Source organism: Pezoporus flaviventris, unplaced genomic scaffold (assembly GCF_033815535.1).
Source record: "Pezoporus flaviventris isolate CSIRO_AGI_PZ_B2104156 unplaced genomic scaffold, CSIRO_AGI_Pfla_v1 ptg000029l, whole genome shotgun sequence".
In the NCBI taxonomy this organism is placed as follows: Eukaryota; Metazoa; Chordata; class Aves; order Psittaciformes; family Psittacidae; genus Pezoporus; species Pezoporus flaviventris.
Window position 1 is genome coordinate 15815723 of NW_026892577.1, and position 22826 is coordinate 15838548.

Here is a 22826-nt window from a genome sequence, read left to right on the forward strand (position 1 = left end):
TCCGAAACTTTGCTAAGGCACATCTTTGCAGCCTATGTTTTGCTTGTTAAGAGAGGTCTGTACTCTTAGGAGTACATGAGAATTTGGCTTAGAAGGAAACCATAGCAGAAATGGAAGCAGTGAGGCAATCTCATGTAATACGTGAGGAAATAATCCTTACTGAAAGAGGAACTATAAAAAGAGTTTGGGGACTGAAAGCCTTGCTTTCTGTATGCCATAGAATCATAGAATGGTTTGGGTTGAAAGAGACCTTAAAGATCATCCAGTTCCAACCCCCCTGCCATGGGGACGGATGCCATGGTGGATTTAAAAGTCTCCATGTTGAAATTCAAAAAAGCACCATTACAGCTCTGGTTGCATGCAAAATGTCAGTTTTTGCAGTCCACTTAAAAAAGTAATAAAAAATCATTTATTCTGATAAATTCCACCATGAAAAACATCCAAAATATTAGCAGAGATACAGGTCTGAGAAAATTGACGTAAGATATTATAACTGGAAGAAGCAAGGACTTTAGGAAGGTTGCATGACACTACTAGTATCAAAGAGCTTTGCCTCAGAAAGAATGGGTTGATCTTATCAGCTACGACTATGTTCTGGTTGCATCCGCATAACTTCTGAGGAAGCCTATCACCATTTTGTTCCTGGTTTCTTAAGTAATCGTATTTTCCTGTTGTCTTTTTAGAATCAGATGCCAACCTGGATAGAAGGTAAGAGTCATTGTCCCATGCATTTTTTGAGGTGGTACGATGCACAAACTGTAATGCTTAACTTCTCTCTTTATGCATGATGTTTCCCCACAGCTGTGATTTGAGTAACACATAACACACATGAAAGCATGTAGTGGACTACGCAGTAGTAGTAGTAGTAGTAGTAGTAGTAGTAGATACGCAGTGTATCTAGTGGATCTGTGTGGAAAAAGGAAATTTCTTGTAACATGGTTTTGACATTTCAGAAATAGGAGGGAAATCACAGCAGACTGAGATTCTTTTTAAAAAGAAAATCTTTCAAACGCTTTTGATTAAGCTTCTTTTTTGTGTTTGTACTATGTATTAGAATAGCAAATTCATTAAAAAAAAAAGGCATTTTTAAGGGATGATAGCCAAAAGCCTTGTTTCAAAAGCATTCTTACAGGCCAAGGTCATGCAGTGATCATTCCTGCTGGAAGCAATGTATTTTTGATCTTCACATGCTTTCCCCTAACCTAAAAACAACAAGACCATTTCAGATTTTGAGCACATGATGGACTCACAGGTAGAAGAAGCAGTGCTAGACTGCTTAGTCAACGGCTACTCCTCATCTTCTTCAAGGACCAGCAATAAGGTGGAGATGTACAGGAGCAGGGAATTTGGGCTGCTAGTTATCTCTTGACTGATGGCAATCTACAGATACTTCTTTTGTGTCCCTTTGAGACATTTTATAAGTGACAAAAAAAAATTAGACATTAATTAATCAGCATTTTCATGAACTGAAGGCAACAGCTGTACTCAGTGACCTAAGAAATGGCTTTTGGCCTCCCTGAGACAGCTGGATAGAAGGATGTCCCTGTCACAGTCATTCTTCATAAAGAGAGCAAAACATCTCTTGCTTATTTTGTTGCTGTTACACTCAATTAAAGATCAAAGCAAGGGCACCCCTTGCAGCAAGTACTTCAATATTTTGCCTGCCCAACAGAGAAAGGCAAAGCACCTGTTATTTTACCAGGGAGAAACTTCCCCAAACTAACACAACTGTCACAAAAATGTTTCCAGTAACACACTATTCTCTTATAAGACACTGAAAAATTCTGTGTATTAACCTAAAATAGATTAAGACTATTATCTGGCCAGAGAAACAAAACCAGAATGCCCAGTAAACTTTCTGGTGTATTGATGGTACAGACAGAAAAATGATGGGAAGGGCATGATAAAGAGCCAAGACAAAGCAGAAAAGCCAGAGACCAGAACCAAGAGAAAAGGAAATAAAAGGAGAAGAGGCACAAAGTCAAGATCAGAAACAGAAGGCAATAAATTTACTGCCTGAGTGAAATGCAGATGGTATGATAGATCAGACAATGTATGAACTGCTCCTTGTTTTCTGCATCCCCTTGCTGCTTATAATGTGTGATATTTTCTTTTGAGACAGTTTGAACATCTATGATACCATTCTCTGATCTTTCTAGGGAAAGCGACTGACTTTGTCACACATCAAAATTTTACATCTTTAAAGATGACCTTACATTGACTCCAGCCTACAAGCATTTGCTAAAAGATAGAGTGAAGTTTCCAGCTTCACGCCAAAATCCTGGTTTTAAGGCTGGAAATATGACACAATACTCAAACTAGCCTTAGAGCTACTGACACTCACCAGTTAAAGAAGCCATAATTCCAGACTGTCTGAGGGCAAAACTATGTATATTAAATATTACAGTCACAGAACCATCTTGAATCACTCAGAATGCAGGGAACCTGAAACCCACAGTGATAATTAAGATCATCTCCAAGTCATTAGGACTGGAGTCGAGAACTGGTGTATCTTCTGCAGACAACTTCATTGTCTCTTGACCAGTTACGATTATTAGTGTTCGTTCAGGAATAAAACCTTAATCTAACTGATAGAGCACTGACCTTTAGCCAAATTTTGTTGTAAACTTCACCTCATTATTCCCTCAAGAGCCTCAAGCCCTTTGGTAATTTCTCTCCCTAGCTGGGATATACTCTGAGTACTTGTCACCCAGCACAGTACTATCATAGCCAAAGCAGTTGTTCAACCTCATACTAGTTGAAGGCCTTGATGCAGATAATCTTTTTTTTTATGCTAGAACCCCAATTAGCTGGTACTGAACCTAACCAACACATTGCAAGGACAGGTTTCCACTAAAATCAGGAAGCATTCCGATGTGTCCCCCTTGATACTTTCCCAAACACTTAAAACAGAAGTGCTTCTACACCCACATGACACTGACAGCTCATTGTGAAATAATTAACAGCATTTACAACTTTATTTAGTCAGGTATATAATGTTAAGATTTAAATAATCAATTCATAATGGGATGCCCTTAAACTCAATGGGATATTTACTAACACTTGAGAAGAGAAAAAAGCTTGAGGCAAGCTTCTGTCAGCTAACAAAACAGTAATTTAGATGTCAACTGACAATTATTTAATGTCCTCTATTTTAATTAATAGCTCATGTCAGTTTCAAATGCCATCTTGGTGTAAGCTTGGTAAATTATAATGCCTAAAAATTTCATGCAAGTTTAATGTATTAATAAAAATGTCTGGGCACATTTATTACTAGCAGTATTTTGAGTTAACTACAGTGCATGGCAGCCAGATTTATTTTGACAGGAGACAAAAAAAGAGACATACAGAGACAAGGAGAAGAATGGAGAGAGAGAATGTTTACTGAAAAGGCAAAAGTACATATTTTAAACCTACTGCAATAGCAAAAAGGAATCTGTTGCTTCAACACATCCTGGGCAACAGCACACACCAAAACTCCCCATGCCACTCATTGGGTTTTACAGACCCCCAGATAAATCACTCATTAGGAGATCAGGTTTTAAATGCAATGTACAAGTCATTCTGGTGTTTGATGGAGGAGAGGAAGAGCTTGGAAGGTGCATCAGCCAAGTGCCAAGCTTATCAGTCATTTTCTCTTGCTACCCAAAGCAGCATCTAGATGTCCTCTTCTCTTGTATTTTCCCCACTTGACTTCTTGCAAGGGACCGACTTCTCTTTCCTTGCTAGACTATGCTTAGGGCACACAAGGTACTCTTGAGAATCAGAACATTCTTTAGACGAATGGAGGCAGGCTTGGAACATTATCACATGTTGCAAGTCTTCAGTCTCCTCATTGCCTAACTCTAAAACCAGCACCATGGTAATACACTAGGTGAAATCATCCACTTGGAAAATATAAACATCAGAAGTGGCTGGCATAGCAAAGGGGCAATCACATGCAAGTTTGAATGTTGAGCTGCTGTTCCTTCCAACTTCCATAACTGCCTTGGCCTAAACATTTGAGCCAAGAACCTTTTTCCTAGCATTTTGTCATGTTCAGATCTGTAGCCATCTGCACTTACAGGCAGACAGTGAACAGGATCTGATCTAAAAATTTCGTATCCTTCAAACAGGTTTAAAGTCAGATAGAAAGACAAATCTTCTGTTTTAGAGAGGAGAGCATCTCCTTCTGATGTAAATAGTCCAGACTGGTCTGCACCATTTACCAAACAGGAAGCCAGTCAAGCAGGCATGAGTTATATCACTGATACTATTAGCCACAAATGAGAGACACAACTTGTCTAATCACTGGAGGCTGAGCTCAGAAGTAAACTTAACTGGAGACCTAGTTTTGATGCTAGAGGTACTTGAGAGCTCCTCAAGAGTGTGTCCTTTGGAAAATGGGCCCAAAATTTACAACTAAAAATCCACACATATTGAAAGAAAAGAGATTTTGGCCTTGTCTGAACATGTCATTGGAAGAGTGATGCACAAGAAAAAAGGATCGTGTTCTAGAAACACAGGTTGCACAGGACACTGGGCATTGAAATGCATTACAGTGACTCAGATACTGCATCAGCTATTCACAGGTAACACTATACATTTGATCTGCAGCCAGGGAGCAATACTGTCTCAGACACTCTACTATCCATTGAAATTATATCTGCTTAAGATGCAAGAACATACTGCTGCTCTACTATAAGCGAGTTCAATGGCAAAAATAATTGAAATAGCATGGTGCCAAAAATAACTCTGCAAAGAAATTATTGTTATACCGTTTCTATTCAGAGCGACTAAGATGTCCTTTCCACAAAAGATTTTTATACGAAGACAGCAGGAAACAGGGGCTGGTATTGCTTGTTTTAAGCCATGCTACAACTTTTGTGAGCTTTAATTACTTTTCAATGAAGTAATTTCCTCCTGTGTAAACACGTCAGACTTGGAGACGTTTTCTTTCACTGACCTGACTTTAAGAGGACGTTTTTCCCAGCAGTAAGGGAAACAACTGGAATGAGGCTAGTTCATTCTGCACTAGAATGAGGCTAGTTCATTCTGCACATTTTGTTCAAGCTATGGGCTTCCTGCTAAGACCACCATGAAGAAGTAAACAGGATTTGTTTGGACACCTTTGCAGAGGGAGATTAAATCTATGACATATTACACACTGAATTATCTATCACTACAAAGTACTAACAAACATTGTCAGCTGCAGCTGTGGACATGAAGAAGCACAAATTTTCCTAAGCATAAACCTATGTCTGTCATATGCCCCCAGGAGATGGGCACTATAGCATTCTATCTTTACCTGCAAGATTACAGCCTGTACCTTCCAAGTTTCTGATTGCTTAATCTTGCTCCCTCATTTGCTACCAGTTATCACTTTATCTTTCTGATTCACCTCTTTCAGCACATGGGATGCAAGTAACAAATACAGGCATAAGGAAAGGAATTTGTTAAGCACAGTCACTACTATTCTGAGAAAAGCTTTCGAGTGTTACCAGTCTTACCAGAAGAGCAAATATTGGTATGAAATGGTTTGGAAAGGTGGCATAGTCTTTTATGAAGAGTCCCAGCTGCTTGGTCTCTTCCCAGCCTGGTCTTCAGACATGTAACAAGGGAAAATCCTCATCCAAAAGATGGTGCCTAATGGAATAGAAGAGGCAAACCTGTTATTGGAAGCCATCCAACACCACTGACACTAGATGTGGGCAGTCCTTCCTGAGTGGCCTCATATTTCTGCATTAGCAGAACAGTGCCTGGAATAGACAGAATCCTCCAAGTTGCTTTATAGCAACAAACAAAACCCAGAGCTTCAGCTGTCAGAAACTAGACCTGCCAGGAAGACACCCAGCAGAAGCCAGCTCACACTGCAGCATGGATGGGCCCCCCTGGAACAACAATCTCTTCATATAGTCCCACAAAAACACACCCCAGTGGATCTGCCCCAGCCCACTGGTTACCTCCCTTTCCCCACTCAGTTTGGTCTTCCTGGATTTCTTCAGTAATCCTCAACTTTCTTAGAGCCACTGAGTTTCCCACATCTTTGTTCTCCTAAAACAAGCTTCCTTTTTCTTTTCCTCTCCCAGGAATATTCCTTTTAATCTATGACAACCAGTGTCATCTTCTTGGATCTGGAGAAAGTGGTCATGTAGATTCAGCAGAATCTTTGACACCTCTGGGGTCAAAGACTTGAGCGCTTTTTCTTAACACCCCTCAGCTAAACCTTAAGTTGTTTTTTCAATTGCCACTTTTTTTTTACTCCAAGCAGCCCTTTGCAGGGTCTTTCATTCTGCCAACTAATATTTTCTACAGACAACCCAATCATCAGGTCAACATAAAGGTTTCATAAGTTGTTGGAGGTTTACAAAGAAGGATAAATAGACCCAGCAAAGACACTTGTCCTCCTCCATGATAAGCCTTGCAAAATCAGTCAAAAAGATTCCTTTCTAGTCTGCTTTGACTGCAGGGTTTCCCTTCACATTGGCCAAATATCCACTACTGGGGGAATATATCCTCTAATCCAAATATCCACTATTGACCACCACCATGGCCAAATATCCACTATTGGGGGAATGAGAGTGAAAGACAACTTGGAGGGCTACAGCCCTCTTAGTGAAATGCTTTTGCATTTCTGCTGAAGAAGCAGATACCACATGCGCAAGATGAGCCTGCCCCTCCTGATACACCAGAGCAGGCTCAGTTCGCTCAGCACTGTAGGGATTAATGGACGGCTGATAGAATGAAGGCTGCATTCAGTGCCTTAGGTTTTCTCAGTACACATCTTGGGAACTGAGTTTAATGAGTTTAAAGATGCACAAATGCCGTAATAATGCATGCTACTGCAAATGTAACTACAAAGAAAGATGGCCTAAACAACTCCAAGCACATTTGTGTTAAGTGTTAAAAAATGAGCACGTGATGCCAGCAGAAGTGGCTGTCTCAATTCCTTGCACACATACATTTGCAGAAAAAAAATTAAATACCCATTCAGGGTTGAGGAGGGGCCACCAGTGACTAGAGGTTTTCTGCCTGGTTTTGTCACTGTCCTGTTTAGCCAAACTTGTTCTTCTGAACAGCCTTGGACAAGTTATTTTGGCTTAGGTTACCCTTTCCATAAAATGAAATTGATCCTTATATCACACACTTCAAAGCCATGGAGATTAAACTTTTCACTGTGCTGGGGACACCAGGGTTTAAAAAGACACTCTGTAGGCACTTTCAGGCTCTCAGTTCCTCTTAGCACCATTCCTGAATGGGTGGAATACTTCATATGCAGACACATATGGACACAGAGATGGTTTTTATATATATATATATATATATATATGTATATATACATATATCTCCACACACATATAGCCCAGACTGTTAGGGTAAGATTAATTCATTAAACCCATTTCCAGGATACAGCATACTTCACTGATGCCAGCTACCAGCCTGATGGGCAGAGCCACACTTCTGGCTATTTTTTGCTCCTCTCTGGCCACTCTCCACATTCCCTAGGAGAGCATCTGGCCCGGGATGCCTGTTCTCCCCTCAGATCTGGGGGCTGCATTTGAGGTTGACCTTTTCACAGCTCCCAAACAGGGAGGAATCCTTACTCCTTCCTACCCCTCTGCACAACTGTTCGGGGCTAGTCTCTGAATCATTTGATTGTAAGAGTTGGTGCCAAACCTGCTGATTCAGGAGAATACTTTCCTAGTAATATTCAGGCACCTGTTAGAGGGAATTCCTTCCACAGCCATGGTGGTCTCTGCTGGCAAACTTGCAGGTGCCACTGATTCCTGCAATAAACAAGTGACTCTACTTTTCCCTGGAGCTGCTGTGAGTCTGGATGAAAAAAGATAAATGTTTCTGGAAGAGCACCCTCTTCACTCCTGTCAACAGACATCCAGGGTAACTCAAATATTAGATGTCACTGAGCAGAGAATCTCCTGCTCCCAGGAAGAACCTGTCTGCCATCCAGACTGAGCAGCTTTATGTTGACTAGGGCTTGTCAGGGAGCTGACAACATGGGATTAGTTAGGAATGGAAGCTGCTGCCATAGCTAAAGGACAGCTTCAAAACAAAACAAAACAAAACAAAACAAAACAAAACAAAACAAAACAAAACAAAACAAGGCCTCCTGATGCAAGGGACTGAGAGTTCTACAGCTTTTAGCCAGAGAGAACAGCATCAAAACAGAACTCATGCATATTCCAACTCACAGAGTTTGCTGTACTGCATTTAATTTCTAAGCAAGTTCACACTAAACATATGAAAAAGAAATCACTAATTTCAGATGGAACTTCTTTCAGTAATTTCTCAGAAACTAAGATTGTTTATAGATCCCTTTTTAAGTACATATATGTAGTCTGACAGGTAATTAATTTCAATTCCCTGATCTAATTTTACTCTCCAAGAGTTCTTCCTTAAATGACCTGTACTAGATATCAACAAATCCAAAGCTGTTTTTTTTTTGTGGTCGTTGCTTATAACCATCCATCTCCATATTCCCTGGGCACTTTACAGCCTGGTGTCAGAGAGCAAATAGCAAGCTGAAAGAAATGATCAGTGATGATGACTTCTGCCTTACAGGCTGCAAATGCTTGGGGACTCATGGAGAATTTTTCATAGGTTCACAGAAGTTCATGGGCTTAAAGGTTTTTCTTATGGGTTTAAATTGGCCTAAAAGATACATCAAAGAGGCCCACAGCTTCAATGGAAAATTTCTATGCACTTGTAAATGAACGAAGACAAAAAAAAGACAGCACTGGTTGAAAAGTAACTAGGTATGGGGTCGTATTTGTTTGTTTATTTTTATTCAGTAAAAACAACACCTGGCCCACTCTCAAATGTGATTTACTACATAGACATTAAAATGCTTGTGCAGGCACAAGAGGTGTGGGAGAGAGGGCCAGGAAGTGGAGACAAGTGCTGAAAAATAACTACCCCTTTAAGTGGAAATACTGTTTTTAAAGTGTTTGTGAACTGGTTCTTTTGAGTGAGCTTCAGTGTCTCCCTGGACAGTATCAAAGCATGGGCTCAGCAGAGTGTCCCATCTTCAGAGACAGTTCTGCTCTGCTTCCCCCTGCCTCCCTGTGCAGCAGCATATTCTGATCAGGCAGTCGCACATCTCCATGGCCTCGTGGAACTGGCCCTGCCAAAAATCTGTATGGTATGACATAAAAATCATTTTCAGAGAGATCAGGCTGTTCAAGGGCATCTGTCATAAGGGAAGTAGTAAAGTGTTACAGCTGAGGTAGCCTGGACCATCCTTTCCTGGCATTGGCATTGTTAACAGTGAGAAGGCTGCCTGAGAGCATCAGCAAGAAAGCCAGTCTCTTTAGTTGACTTACAAATTACGTTGGTCTAAACAAAGAAGAGCATTGGCTTCCCATCTAATCCCTTGTTTGTTCTTTCTGTATGCAGAGGACTGAGTTACTTAGGATTATGGCACAGGCAGGACATCACTTAGAAACGATACCGAGAGACAATGCCCTTCCCAGTATTTCCCTGCCACCTTCTCAGACACAGGCTAGGGAAGGGATAAAGTGAACACCCCTGAACCTAATCCATTGCTGATTCACCCCAGTTAGCTCAAATCACTTTGCACTGGCTGTGTTTTGCATCAGTTATCACAGTCAGAAGAAGAAGATAGAATTGTTGTTTTTAATGGCTGCAGTTCCAGCCGGGCAGGAATTTGCATAACTTGTTTCACATGCTCAAATCTGTGTTGTTTGAAGAAATTTTGACAAGTTCATAAGCTCACCCGATGTCAGGTCCCCTGATTGTGTTTTGAAATGTCATCTCTTTCTGGGAAAGAGCTGCCACAAACTGTTTGGAACAAGCTGAAAAATATTGCTGTATAACTGCGACACCCAAAAGAAATCCCTGTGTCTGTGAAGTGCCAGACACCAGTGCAGGCAAAAGAGGGCTGAGACAACCCTCAGGTACCTCCAGTGTGGTCACCAGGTTGCAGGCAAAGCAGACTGGTAGGCAGATACTGGCTAGGTGCTGACGAGCTTCCCTCCTTGCATTTCAGCAGACACCTCTGGATGCCCTGGAAGCTCCTGAGGACTCAGCAAAGCAGGCAGTGTGGAAATTCAGCTGTGAAAGCACTGCAGGACAGTGCAGGCACTGCCACCTTATAGATGTATATGATCTGACTCACCCCAGCCCCAACCTAGAGAAAGAAATAATGGAGGAAGGGGAGCAGAGCAGAAAAATATCTCTCCAATTCCAGCCTCACCATATAGTCTCCCATGGGTTGTATGACCAGTTCAAACTAGAAAAATGAGAATCAGGTCTTAACTTTCTTACAGGCACTAATGGTTAGTGCAGTAAATTTCACATGGACAGAAAATTTCAACACAGCTTTCTAGAAGACACATGATGAAGTTCCTCTCAAGAGAAGGAAAAAAGACTGAGGGAAAAGATAAGAAGGATATCCCTCCCTGCCTGCCAAATCTCCTGTGAGTTCTGTCTTTAGGAGTCACCAGAAAACTGCTTAAGTAGTATTGAAGGAAAGGGACTATGATGAATACTATTTCCCAGTAAAGTCATGAGATCTAATATAAGTAAGCTGAAGGCTGAAAGGCAAGATCTTATTTCCAAACACTGACGCTAGATGGAGTAAAACTGAATTAAAGATTAAGAGCAGCGAAGAAAAAAAAATAAGAAGTTCCTGAATTTTCCCAGCTCCTAATGTGTTGCTTCTTTGAATGCTGATCTTTGATTATTGCTCTGAAAGGCACAATATCTCACTCTCTGTACTTTACAGGTCAAACATGGGATCAAGCCAAAACAGGTATGTGCGGGAACAAGGGGGAGCCTGAAGGAGCAGAGATGGAGTGACAGTACTAGGCAGACATGTAGGCGCTGTAAAAACACATCAACATAGGGAAAGGTTACACATTCATGTAGGTAAAGGAGATGTTGCACAGCAATAAAGGCTGTGGGGCTACCCTATCTTCCTAGTAACAACCCAGATCTGCCAGACACTGCATGGCCTAAGGCACGTAATTTAAAAGCCTCATCCTTCCCAGCTGTGTACCTGGAATACCCTAACATAAGGCCCTGGCATACTGCAAGACTGTCTGCCCTATGCAGCTGCAATGCAACTCCCCCAACATTAGCAGGTATTCCAACTGGTAAACTCTTGGAAAGATGCAGCCATAATGTGGATCTAGGAGCTGCTCAGCTGGTCTCTACTCATGTGGCAAGGCAATGCTGGGAAGTGGCCCAAATAATAATAATCCAGAGTCTTCAGTTCTTACAGTAGGATGCTGCCCTAAAATGCATTGCTTGCTGCTAGTGGATTCCTACCTGGCAGCAAAGAAGGCATCAGGAAGTCATCACAGCAGCAAGAATCATACATTTGTTCTGTTAATTCACTTAGGAAAAACAGATACCTCCAAAGAAATGCAGATACATCTAGGAAAAGTTAAGTGGAAGGAACTTCATTAATGTACTTTCAGCAGCTCTATTAATAATTTTCTAGAATTCTTCTAATTTTTATGTGGGTGTCTCAGCTCAGCTTTTACAGCGATGCTATGAATCATCCCAGGTAAAACCAAAGCCAGCAAATTATTGTTAACCTATGATTTTTCTTTCTTTTCAGAGATGACATCAACGTACCAGGAAAATAAAGTACAAATGATCAATAAACCTTTCGCAATCAACAGTTACCTGGTCTGAGGATCAATAAAAATCTCTTGTACACAGGCAAGAATGTCACCAATACCAATTCCTTTCTTTGTTCTTTAATTGAAAGACTGATCGATTGATTACAGGAAGTGCATGCTAACTTCAATCACCTGCACAAGAAGCCTGTAATTCCCAACAGCATGTATATGAAGGAAATGTATAAGAAAAATCAAATAGATGAGCTCTGCTCATTAATAGATCCTGTTTAATCTGTGCTAAGTATATGATTGATTTCTAAAATCAGTTAAATTGTAGAAATACATTTCAGCAGCAGGATTCATGGTCACACCTGTATTTCAAGATAGGTAAATAATGACTGAAGTAACTTGAAAAAAAAAAGTCATTCATTTGACATTGAAGCAGAACAAGGCTTCTCAGTTTTTTCAGGAAATACATGATCTGTGTTAATAGGATAACATTTCATTCACACTAAAGTTGTATCTTCTTTAGCTCTAGGGCTAATGTATAACTGTAAGTGGTAGTTCTAATCTCAGCCTTTTAAATGAATCATAATTTAAAATTAAAAATTCCTTTTTGAAATAATGGTTTTTATGTTTTGTTTTTAGAACATTGAGATAAAACCAGTTTTGTACTCTCAAAAAAAAAAAAAAAAGTTTCTGGGCACCCGAAGCAAAACATTTAATGCCATCATTCTAAAACAAGCTAATCTGACACTTCCAAAATTCACCCACCCTATTTTTTTAGTATAAAACAATGCACTAAATTCAATCAGAATTTGAAATGTCATTTCAGTCAGAATTCAATCAGTCTCCCAGCCCCTTCATTCTTGTTCTAGCAATATATATTCTCTTGAATTTGATTTCATCATAATTGCTTTACCTGATTCCAATTATAGTGAGAGTGACAAGAAGAAAAAATAGAGCTTTGTCTCAGAATATTTGTAATAGTTTAAATCATTTAAAATGGTTTAAACCCAAGTTGCTTTGTAAGCACATTCCAACCTTTATCAAAGCTGTGAGCCTGTAGCTCAGAAAATAATGCTATAGTTCTGTTTAACCCACTTCTTTCAAGAATGCTGTATTACAGCAGATATTTTCATCACAAGGTGTGAGAAAAGCAGGAAGATTTTTATATTTCAGGCCAGTTTTTCCTTTCAGTTTGTGAAGACAGGGCAACGACTGCTATTTGGCTAGGAGCAATGCCACACTGGGCATCCCCTGCTATTCCTGCAGCTCCTCTCAGGAAACCCAGCAGGATCCAAAGGCTTGAGAGCCTCAGGTAGATGTCACACACAGCATCAAGTAACGTCACAATATTTCACAGGCATAGCTGTTATGTCATAACATTACAGGATGACTCAAAGCAGGATGTTACATTATTTTATTGCAACTTACAAACTCCACTATCCAGATCCAAAGACAGCAAACTTAAATAGATTGGATCTTCCTAAACTTTACACTCAGGCCAATGTCTGCAGACATATGGATTTGTTTTAATCTCTTATCTAACATACATTCCTAAAGTTAACTTTTAAACCAGTGTTTGCTCTCAGTTACGCCACATGGCAGATCATAATAAAGTTCTTTCCAGTTTTTCATTACTGTAATGTAACAGAAGTTATCCAACTTATAAAAAAAGTAATCCAACCTAGAAATTCTGTGTATTATTAAGAAATATAACTTCAAAAACTCATGGAAACCAGGGCCACCCTTCCAATAATCAACTTTCAGACAATGAAGAGCTGCAATTAACCCTGCACATTAAAGCCAGTGCTGATGTGCTGAGTCAGGGACTTAGAGTGAACACACTGTCAGATCACAAAAGCAGATATGTCAGAATTTTGTTTCTCTGAAGAATAAGGTAGTGTATTGCTTGTAACTGTAACTGAAAGGATTTGAATATGGTTTTGTTCCGACCTTAGCAAAGCAGGTAATTTTCCAAATATGCAAAGAAAACTGGATTTTTTTTTTTGTACATTTTGAACAACAAAATGTAAGGTTTATTTTCAGAGAAAAATAATATATTTCCCTGGATTCCTTGGTGTCTGTTACCCAGGTCAGTAACACTGCAGTTCATAAGCAGCGTTTGCTAACAGATAAACTAAAGCAGTAATGTGATACTTGTAAGTAATTGTGTATGTGTACATGTGTAAGTGAATAAACCATTTTGTAAGGTATCTGCTAATTGATTTGCTTCCTTTAGTACCATTTTAATTAAGACTTGGAACAGAAGAGATCATGTGGTCAGGGAGGGAAGCTATTACCTTCCCTTATTTGTGTGAACAAATGTTTCTTTCACATCATTTCAGTACACTACGGGAAATAAAGATGAAAATAAACCAAAAATGGTAAGCTACAAGCAGTAGAAAAGCCTGGAGAATTAATGTTAGTAATATTCATCAGGCAAATGTACTGGGGTGGTGAACAGATTATGAATTCCCAAAACGTTGGTGTGTTCATTGGCTCACTGGGTATGAGAAAAGGATGGACAGTGCTGAGAAAGACAGCTGAGGACAAGAGACCCCCAGAGCTGCTGCTTCTGCTGCCACTGAGAGGTTTGGGCACACTTAGTAACTGCCACTGCTGCACAGGGCTGCTGTGGCAACTTTTTGCCACCCCAAAGAGGTGCTTATTTTGCCCATTCCTACAACCAATTTTACCAACACTGCTTGTAGCATCAGTAGCTCCCGAATTTGGTCCAAGTAGCACAGCACTGCTTGGAAATAGTCAGTAACGGAAAACCAGATGAAAAGGGAGCATTTTGGAGGCATTCAGTCAAAAGACAAAAGTGTTAGCTTCACTAATTCTTGATCAAGGATGCAGCCCTGGCATTCCACAACCAGCACAATAGACATCTGCACTTGCCTATTTTACTATCCAGCACAGGTTATGCTGGCCCATGCTGAACACTCCCAGCTTGCTGGCATTCGCTTGAATGGATAACAGAGGGAAGGCCTTTGGAGTCGGCATTTGGACACATGCCCCAGTTATGTCATGCTGGACCTACCGTCTCCTCATGGCAGATGCACAGCAACATAATGATGCTTGTGAATAGAGTTATTCAGAAGAGAAGACAGTTGCAGACACAAGAAGTGAGCTAAGAGGTGCATACACAGCATTCATTTCTAAAGAGATAACGATGCAGCATTGGCTTTGATTACAATGCATGTGCCACAGTAACAGTGGGATCATTGAGTTCAAACCCTGCTGTCAGCTACATCAGTGCAAATCGAGACTAACTGCAGGAGTCACACAACTTGGCACAGCACTCACTCACATGGTAATAAATCAGACAAAAATCCACTGGACTCAGTACAACTGCATGGGTAGAAAAGAAGTGCCTGCGGGAGAAGTTCTGTAAATCAGACCTCACTAATATTAATCAGCTCTGAGCAGTGTGAGGAAGAGTCTGATTCAGCTCCTTCCAAACAGAATGAATGGAAAATGTAATAGTCAAAACAGTTGCAACCTTGGCCTCTCTAGTGCCTGTAAATGAAAGATCAGGTCATTTTATCAAGAGGTTTGTTTTTTTGGGATGTCTTTTTTGTGTTTTGGTTTTTTTTCTTGTTTCTTATACCTGCACTTAATCAAATACAAAAGACTAAGACTATTAAAAATTATTTGACTCACCAACCAAATATGGAAAAACAAAAGCAAAACAAAGTACCTAGCTAGCTAACCTGCTAAAGAAGGGATTTTATACCATACAAATAGGATCTATAGAGGCTTCACATTTCTGAAAATCACACTCATTACACACAGGGAATATTAGGATAGCCAGCCTAGGTCTGACTGAAGTCCATCCTCTCCAATAGCCTCTTTGACACAGGGGCTAATAGCAAATATCTAGATGAAGTCTAAAAGCATTGCTAGCATAAGTCAGTGCTCTCCTAGAAGACCCCACTATCCTACAGGAAGCTTCTGCATAGTGTCATTAAGCCAAAAGTGTTCCTGTTAGATTTATTTATATTCTAATGTACTTTCCTTCCACAGTCAGAAGTGTTTTATTCCACAGATACTATATATTTATACATTAAAAAAAGAATAAATCACAAAAGCCTTTGCCCTTCCTGTCACTACATCAGTGAATTTTCATGGTCATTACTAACACAGAAAGAAAGGAACTCACATACTCCTAAGAAGGCACATCTCTCTCATTTCTTTACAAAGGGGGGAAATGAGACATGGAGCAGCACAAGTGCTGCACCAAAGGCCAATCCAGGATCAGCAGAGCAGAGAATACAGACAATGCTTTCCAAGTTCAGCATGGGTGACCTAATTATTAGACCATCATCTTTACTGCAGCCTTCAACAAAAACGCTGTTTCTGGAATGGTTAGGTGTTAAGTATTTCACCTTATTGAATATATATGGTCTCGATTCTCATATTTCAGGCTTTAAGCCCTAGAAGAACCCTGTGCTTTTATTCACAACTGCATCAAACAGGAGCCTCAACAAAGTCAGTGATATTACACTGGACTTGAACACTGTGTGGATTAATAACAACCCCAAATGAGTCACAGGCAAACTAGCACACTGCACACATTCTGTTTCCTGAATTCAGTTATAAAATGTGTTCCCCGTTGCTGCAATCCAAGCAGTGCTTGTAGTAGGTTAGCAATGTTTCATTTGGATCCCTCACACCACTCTTAATGGCAGTCTGTCCTGATGCAGACAATCCACAAGGCCTTTCTTTCCTTTACAACCAGATTCTACTCAGCACTATCAGGAATCTTTCTGAGTCAAAGGGCAATTAAAATAATTATATTTAATCACATTCTTCAATTACTCCACAGTACGGAGGGAGGACTCACAAGGCTGGGACCAGATGCAAACATATTCTGTTGTGATTGAAACTGGCTGAAATGCTCCAGTGAATTCAAAACACTGACTATTCATCCCTTTAGTGAACAACAACCCCTGTGTGTTTTAAGCTGCTTGATATTTAAGCTCATTGGAGTGACACCAGGGAAGAAACAGAAACCTGTAGTAAGTGAAGAAGGGTTCCTGCAGGGACCCCTTCAAAGAAGCTGCTACCTTGAAATACATACAAAACATGAAACAACTACTCAGAAGAAAAGGCTGCTGCCTATTTGCAGGATGAGCAGTTCTAACAGCAATTGGTAAAGAAACCATGAAGGCTGGGCAGGTTGGTTGGTAAATTTACCCCTCATACACTGCCTATTATCTCCAACAGCTTTGGGACCTTGCTATTCCACACCAGGTCCTCTTTGGGAGGCTATGGGAATCTTTCTGTCCTGGGTCAGTCCCCTGACCTCAGGTCTCAAAGAGTGCAGATACCCAGCTGTTTCCTATGGGTCTGTCCCCACTGGAGGCTCCTGCTCCTTCCTTCCAAAGGAATGCAGTGCCCAAAGTAGATCTGGAAAGGCTCTGAGGTACCTCAGGGGGTCGTGGTGTGAGAGTCTGACTGGATGCATTTGATATGGCACTGGGGACAGTGGCAGGTTTGAAGGGACTTGTCTGGGGATGTGTGGTAAATTGCTTTCTTGGATGAGCAAACTGATGATATAAAGGAGTACCAAATATAAGAGAGAACTAACTTATGCTGGGAAGGGAAAAAAAGTGCTTGCACAGGAAAGGCAGGATATGTGAATTTACAATCGCCCCAAATCACTGCTTTAGCAGAATCAGGAACAACAGAAAAGGTAGAGTGCTGCCAACAGTCATTATTTAACTCGAAGTTTTGCACTGTCTGATACTTTACTTGAGACACTAGGTCTTCAAATCATGTGGTGGTGACAATATACCTTTCTCTTGATGCTGTAGGGAACGCTTAGAAGCTCTGATCCTTGCTACATCATGAAGGCTCAGAAACTGGCAAATCAATAGTACTAATTAAAAAACCCCAAAACCTCTAAACTGTCAGGATTATTTTGAGTGTGCTTACAGATTTTTGAATTCTCAGGGTTACAAACACAAGCACAGTAAACAAGGGGCCCATACCTGCTTTCTTCTCAAAAGGCAGTCCCTTCCCTGTGACAGACTCCAAGCCCACAAGGTTTCTGGCTTACAGAGAGCAAAAGCCTGGTCCTACATCTCCTCTTAAAATTACTCCAAGATGTAGTGGAGGAAAAGCCCAGAAGAAAGAAACTGCATATTGCTGGGAACTCAACTGCAAATGATTTTCACTAGAGATTGGCAGAAGTGAGTTAGACGTGGTAGATTAAATGAAAAGTATTGCATTGGCATTTAAATGTAAATGTCATGTATATGTAACTATAGGCTGTGCCAGTAGTAGTGAGTTTGCCTTTCTCCATTCTCTTCCCCTCCACTATATTGGAACCTCTTACACTTACCCAACAAGATCACTGCCTCAGTCCTGCATCCCCTGCATAAAAATGATGGCTACATTCAGTTTCCTTGAGTACAATCGTCCAGGTACCAATGCTGCACATTAATAATTTGCATCTAATTCATAACATTTTCAAAATAATGCTAATGAGACAATAACTTAAATCTAATTGCTGTTAAATAGCATGATCACATACAAGAGAGTGAAAATGGAAAACAATTCTCAAGCCCATGTGACATAACATCGACAAAAACAGTAAACTTTTCATTCAGTTCTACCACCTGCCAGGCTTTTCAGAGATTCAGAGTTCAAACATGAAGATCAACTTTTAACACCCTTGCCCTGTGTTTTTCATGAAGTAGATTGAAAGACACTCAGACCAGATGAGATGCTCATAAGAGGAAGACAATAGACCTTATTTAGCACCTCAGCACCAGCCACATCCACCGTCTGTGCTCAGATGGAACAGTCTGCAGCTTGGTGCACCAGCACACATCCCACCCTTGCTTTTCTCTGCTCATTGCTGGAGCTTGCAGCTTGAGCTGTAACAGGCCTAGCAACATGTGCTAAAATTGAGCTCAGTGAAACCTTCTCCTAAGGGTGCATAGACTTGCACAGCATAGTCCCTTAGGTTCACCATGTTGAAGGGCTTAGACACACTTTGCGTTCAAAGTTGAGCACAGCTACAACTGATTTTTATTTCTGCAGTGAGTTTAATGGGAACAAGATGAAGCTGTGCTTGGATCTTCTGCGTGAGCCATAAATGCCTTCCCACCATGACTAAAGAAAATTAAAAAATTCATCTCATGTCCTTGATTTACTATGGTTTAGTGACTAGAAACCATTCATTAGCACAGAAGCATGTGGTTTTTCAGGCATCCTTCTTGGGGAGGTGATGCTATTGATCTGGATTGAGCTGAGGTTTAGAACATGTGGGAGAAAGGAGCAAAGGGTGGCTTGACTGCTGCATGGCTTGTCTGCAACAGGAGTAAGGAAACCACACAAAGTTCAGGGTGAATCCAGAAGGTATCAAGCCTCAAAACAAATAAGAGCTGCTAGTTCTCTGCTCCCAAGCCTTTTTACTGACTTATCTATTATCTCCTCCTGCGTAATTTGTCATAATCTCTGACTCGTCAGGCCAATTAATCATGCTTCAGAAAAAATGAGATTTCTCTCAAGGAGATGATCTGTCTCTGACAAACAAGGGATAATTCAATTAGCTTTTCTTTTTCTAAACATTTATTAACTAGTTTTGGTAAATTAGTCCTTTTTTGTAATTTAGCTATAATTTAGGAAGATTTAATATGTCATTAGGCACACCAAATTCTGTGTTAATATAACATTATGGCTGAGATTTTAATTGCCCCAAAGTCAGGAACTGTATAGTTAAATGGCTTGATTCCCATATGGAAGAGGCTGATAGGAAGTACGCAGGACTCCACAGAAGTTCTCCTTAAAATCCCTTCTTCTGTGAGTTAAGCACATGCTTAAGGACTCTGGAGAATAGGAGGCTTTCTCTGACTTGGATAAGAACTCTAAGAATTCAGTGAGAGCTACTTACGTATTTATTTTCGGAGTTTCTACATACCATGGAAGCTTATAGTATACATGGACTTAACTCTCCTCACAGTTCTCAAAGTTCCTATTTTCTATACTGCAATTTCCTGAGAAAATCCTAGTGTCCAACAGGAGTACCTGACTGTGGCCTGTCAGATGATAATTTCTTCTCTGATTCATTCTGGATTATGCCTTTTAGTCTTTTTGGACACTGCCAATCGATACTAATGTAATGGCATTAAAGAAGTCAATGCAACTTCATTCTGAGAATGAAAATCTGCCTTTCTCATGCTGGGGGGAAATAAAGAGAAAACCGAAGCTATTGAGTTGTGTGGATTTTAAAAGGCATAACCGCAGAAGCAGATCCAGTTTTAAAGCAATGTTAATTACTTTACCATAGCAGGGTCACAGAGACTTTGCCTAAACTGAAAGTGAAGAGTCAGTTTAAGCTGACTAATCCCTACACACTGCTGGCTGCACCCTGATTGTAACATGGATTCAGAATATTGTGACTGGCCACACGAACATCAGAACTCGGGGTATTTCCTAGCAAACCCCGTAGTAACCTGACCATGTCAGATCCTTTGAGGGTTCATGTTTGACAGTATGCATCCACCATAAAGTGCTAAGATTTGGAGAATCTTTTCTTTCAGAGAATTTTGGGACTCAGGCTACGGCAGTCTTCTCCCCTTGTTTGAATAGATTGGCCAGTTTCTATCACAGCTCAACAGAAGGGCAGAATCCTCCCAGACACTTACATTCCAGTACATTTATGAGGATGAGAAGCTAGAGAAAAAAACCTTATTAGTCTTCTTTACAATGTGGGTCCTAGTGCCTAAAAAGACACAAAACCCTATTTGGAGCTTTTCTCAAGGCTGGGGCATTCTCTAGATCTCTCTTTATAGATTACCTGACACCTAATAGTAGCCGTAGCCCTATTTAGCTAATGTCAGCCAAGTATATAACACAAATCTGCTGGGAAGCAGACTTCATCAGTTCTGCTGCTCACAAGATGCATCTGCTTACCGTTGAAATACACATCTCCCAGCAGAAGTAGTAGGAAAATGTCCACAATTTAAGACAAGCCAGTTCAGCCCACCATAGTGGCACAACCATTACCTGCCAACTCTGTGGTAAGCCACATTTAAGGAAACAGAAAGGTTTTTATCACAGGCAGTGGCCTATCTGACTCTCAGCTGGAATAACAGGTACCCATTTGCAGCTGAGTTGGTGAATAAAAGCTGTGAAGAAGTAAGATCTGACTCTGTCTTGAAAACAGTCATCGCTAACACAAGGGAGCTTATACCTCTGGCAAAAAGCCAGATGTTGTAACTGCTCTGGCATCACACCTTCATTTAGGCAAAATAAGAACGTTCCTTAATTTTATTTTATGGCTAAGATAGTCCAGAGCTCATTAGATGCCATGCTGTTCACTAGTTTAAAGCCATAAATTTATACATTAAATAAATTGTATAAAACTGAGGCTTTTTAATGAGTTATTTCAAGTGGTAATAAGAGGCATGATTCTGCACTCAGCTATACAACAAAGACTGGGAGTAACTTTATGGAATTACTGCAGGAAAGAGAGGTTCGGACAAGAAGAGAGCACAGCCTGTGTATTTTCTAATTTAAAATATTCCTGTATTTAACTACAACTCTAAACTCAATAATTATTACCCTTAAGGAATTTATTAAGCAAGCATTGCTCTGGAGAAAGCCCAGCTGACCTCAGTGGGAATTTTGCCCAAGTAAACTTCCCATTGGAGTATGCAATCCTACTTGTATGCTCATAATCATGAGCATTAGCAGAGACCAGACCCATATCTGAAAACTATTTCATGAGCGTGTCATTAGCAGCAGAGGTGGAGCTTTAAAAACTATTGGGACAGATTCCCTTTGTCCCTTTTTGGTCTGTATAGTGTCCATTAACCCTCTGCAAGCAGCTGGGAGGAGTTCACAGCCCTGGGCTGCAGGCTCCATTAAGCTCTTTTAATGCTATTGTGGGGCACAGAGAAGGGTGATGTACAAGTAAATATCCCAGGGATAAAGGAGTGTTCACAGCATGTGTGGAGCTGTGCCTTTAAAAAGTACTGGTTTGACACATGTAGAAGAATATGTTAATTTTGATGGAGGTTCACTCAGAGCAATGCTGACATGTTCAGACATCACATTTACAGTCTGTCAGACTCCCAGACTTGACATTACCTCAGGACAAAGTATAGTATTGGGCAGAATCAAACTGTTCTGCAGGAATGAATAATGGTGTGGGTAAACTCCCTACTAGTGAAAAAAACCCTTAGAGAAGACCTGCACAGTTTCTACAGCTACAAACAATGAATGCTATCAGCTAGGCAGAAAGTCAATTTATTTCTGATAAAAGTTGGATCTCAAATGCATTAGGTTTTTAATAGCTTTCAATTAAGTCAGCCAAGAGGCTCACAATGAAAATGGTTTGCAGAATCTTAAGGAGGACTGCATTCCATGCAAAAATTGAACAAGATTTGTTAATGAAAAGTATAAGAAGAGATTATAAGTTTATAAGAACAAACAGACTGGAAAGATGAACATTTTTTCTGGAGCGGGGAGAAAGGGAGTTGGGGAGGATGGGAATTGTCTGACCAAGACCCTGATAAGAGGACAGCTCTTCACTGGTGTTGAGACACACACACAGAGTGAAGTCAGAGATGGGCTCATGAAAGACCCAAAAATAAGCTTTGGCAAAACATCTGGAATCTGCCAAGCAAAGGAAGTCACCCAAACTCAACTGAAGGTTACAGAGTGGAGGCTGCTCTGATACTGTGGCCATGACAGTATGCAGAAAGCATCGTAAGTAAAGAAATCAAGACAGAACCTGTCCATGGAGCTCCAAGGCCAAAGTAACAGTATGTGACTCAGCACATGAGCCAAAACCATGCCCAGATTCTACAACTATGTGAGAGCTGTAATTATTGACAAGATGGCAAGCAAGGCCTGGCAAGTTCGTTGATGGCAATACCAATGCCGTAACTTCTGGGGAAATCTGGACAGTGTGGCCACAGAACATGATTTGGCTGCCAACTGTGGGATGCTTGCTAATTTTCTCTCTGACGTGCAAATCAATGTGATGCGAGGAACAGTTGTATTAGCACTACACTAAGGATAAAATAGGTCAAAGGCAAAGACCATTGAAGAACTATGAGAATTAGATGTACAGGCAGTTAACAAATTGGAAACGACAATTTTCTGAGACTTGGTGAAGAAGGAAAATATTGTTGCTGATCTTAAGGTAGTAAGTCTGATCAAGACTGAGCACAGAGAAGGAGTGACCAAAACAACTCAAAGAAGTCT

At 40.5% G+C, this 22826-nt stretch overlaps 1 protein-coding gene and 1 long non-coding RNA gene across 4 annotated transcripts in view; both read left to right on the forward strand.

Annotated features, from left to right (window-relative positions):
- The window catches only part of VSTM4 (V-set and transmembrane domain containing 4), a 454962-nt gene that overhangs the window by 385530 nt on the left and 46606 nt on the right, over positions 1–22826 (forward strand). The gene's annotated exons all lie outside the window — the stretch shown is intronic.
- Positions 440–11651, forward strand: LOC133272266 (uncharacterized). Its single transcript, XR_009744378.1, has 2 exons — positions 440–708; positions 10745–11651. It is a non-coding gene; the product is annotated as an uncharacterized LOC133272266 (long non-coding RNA).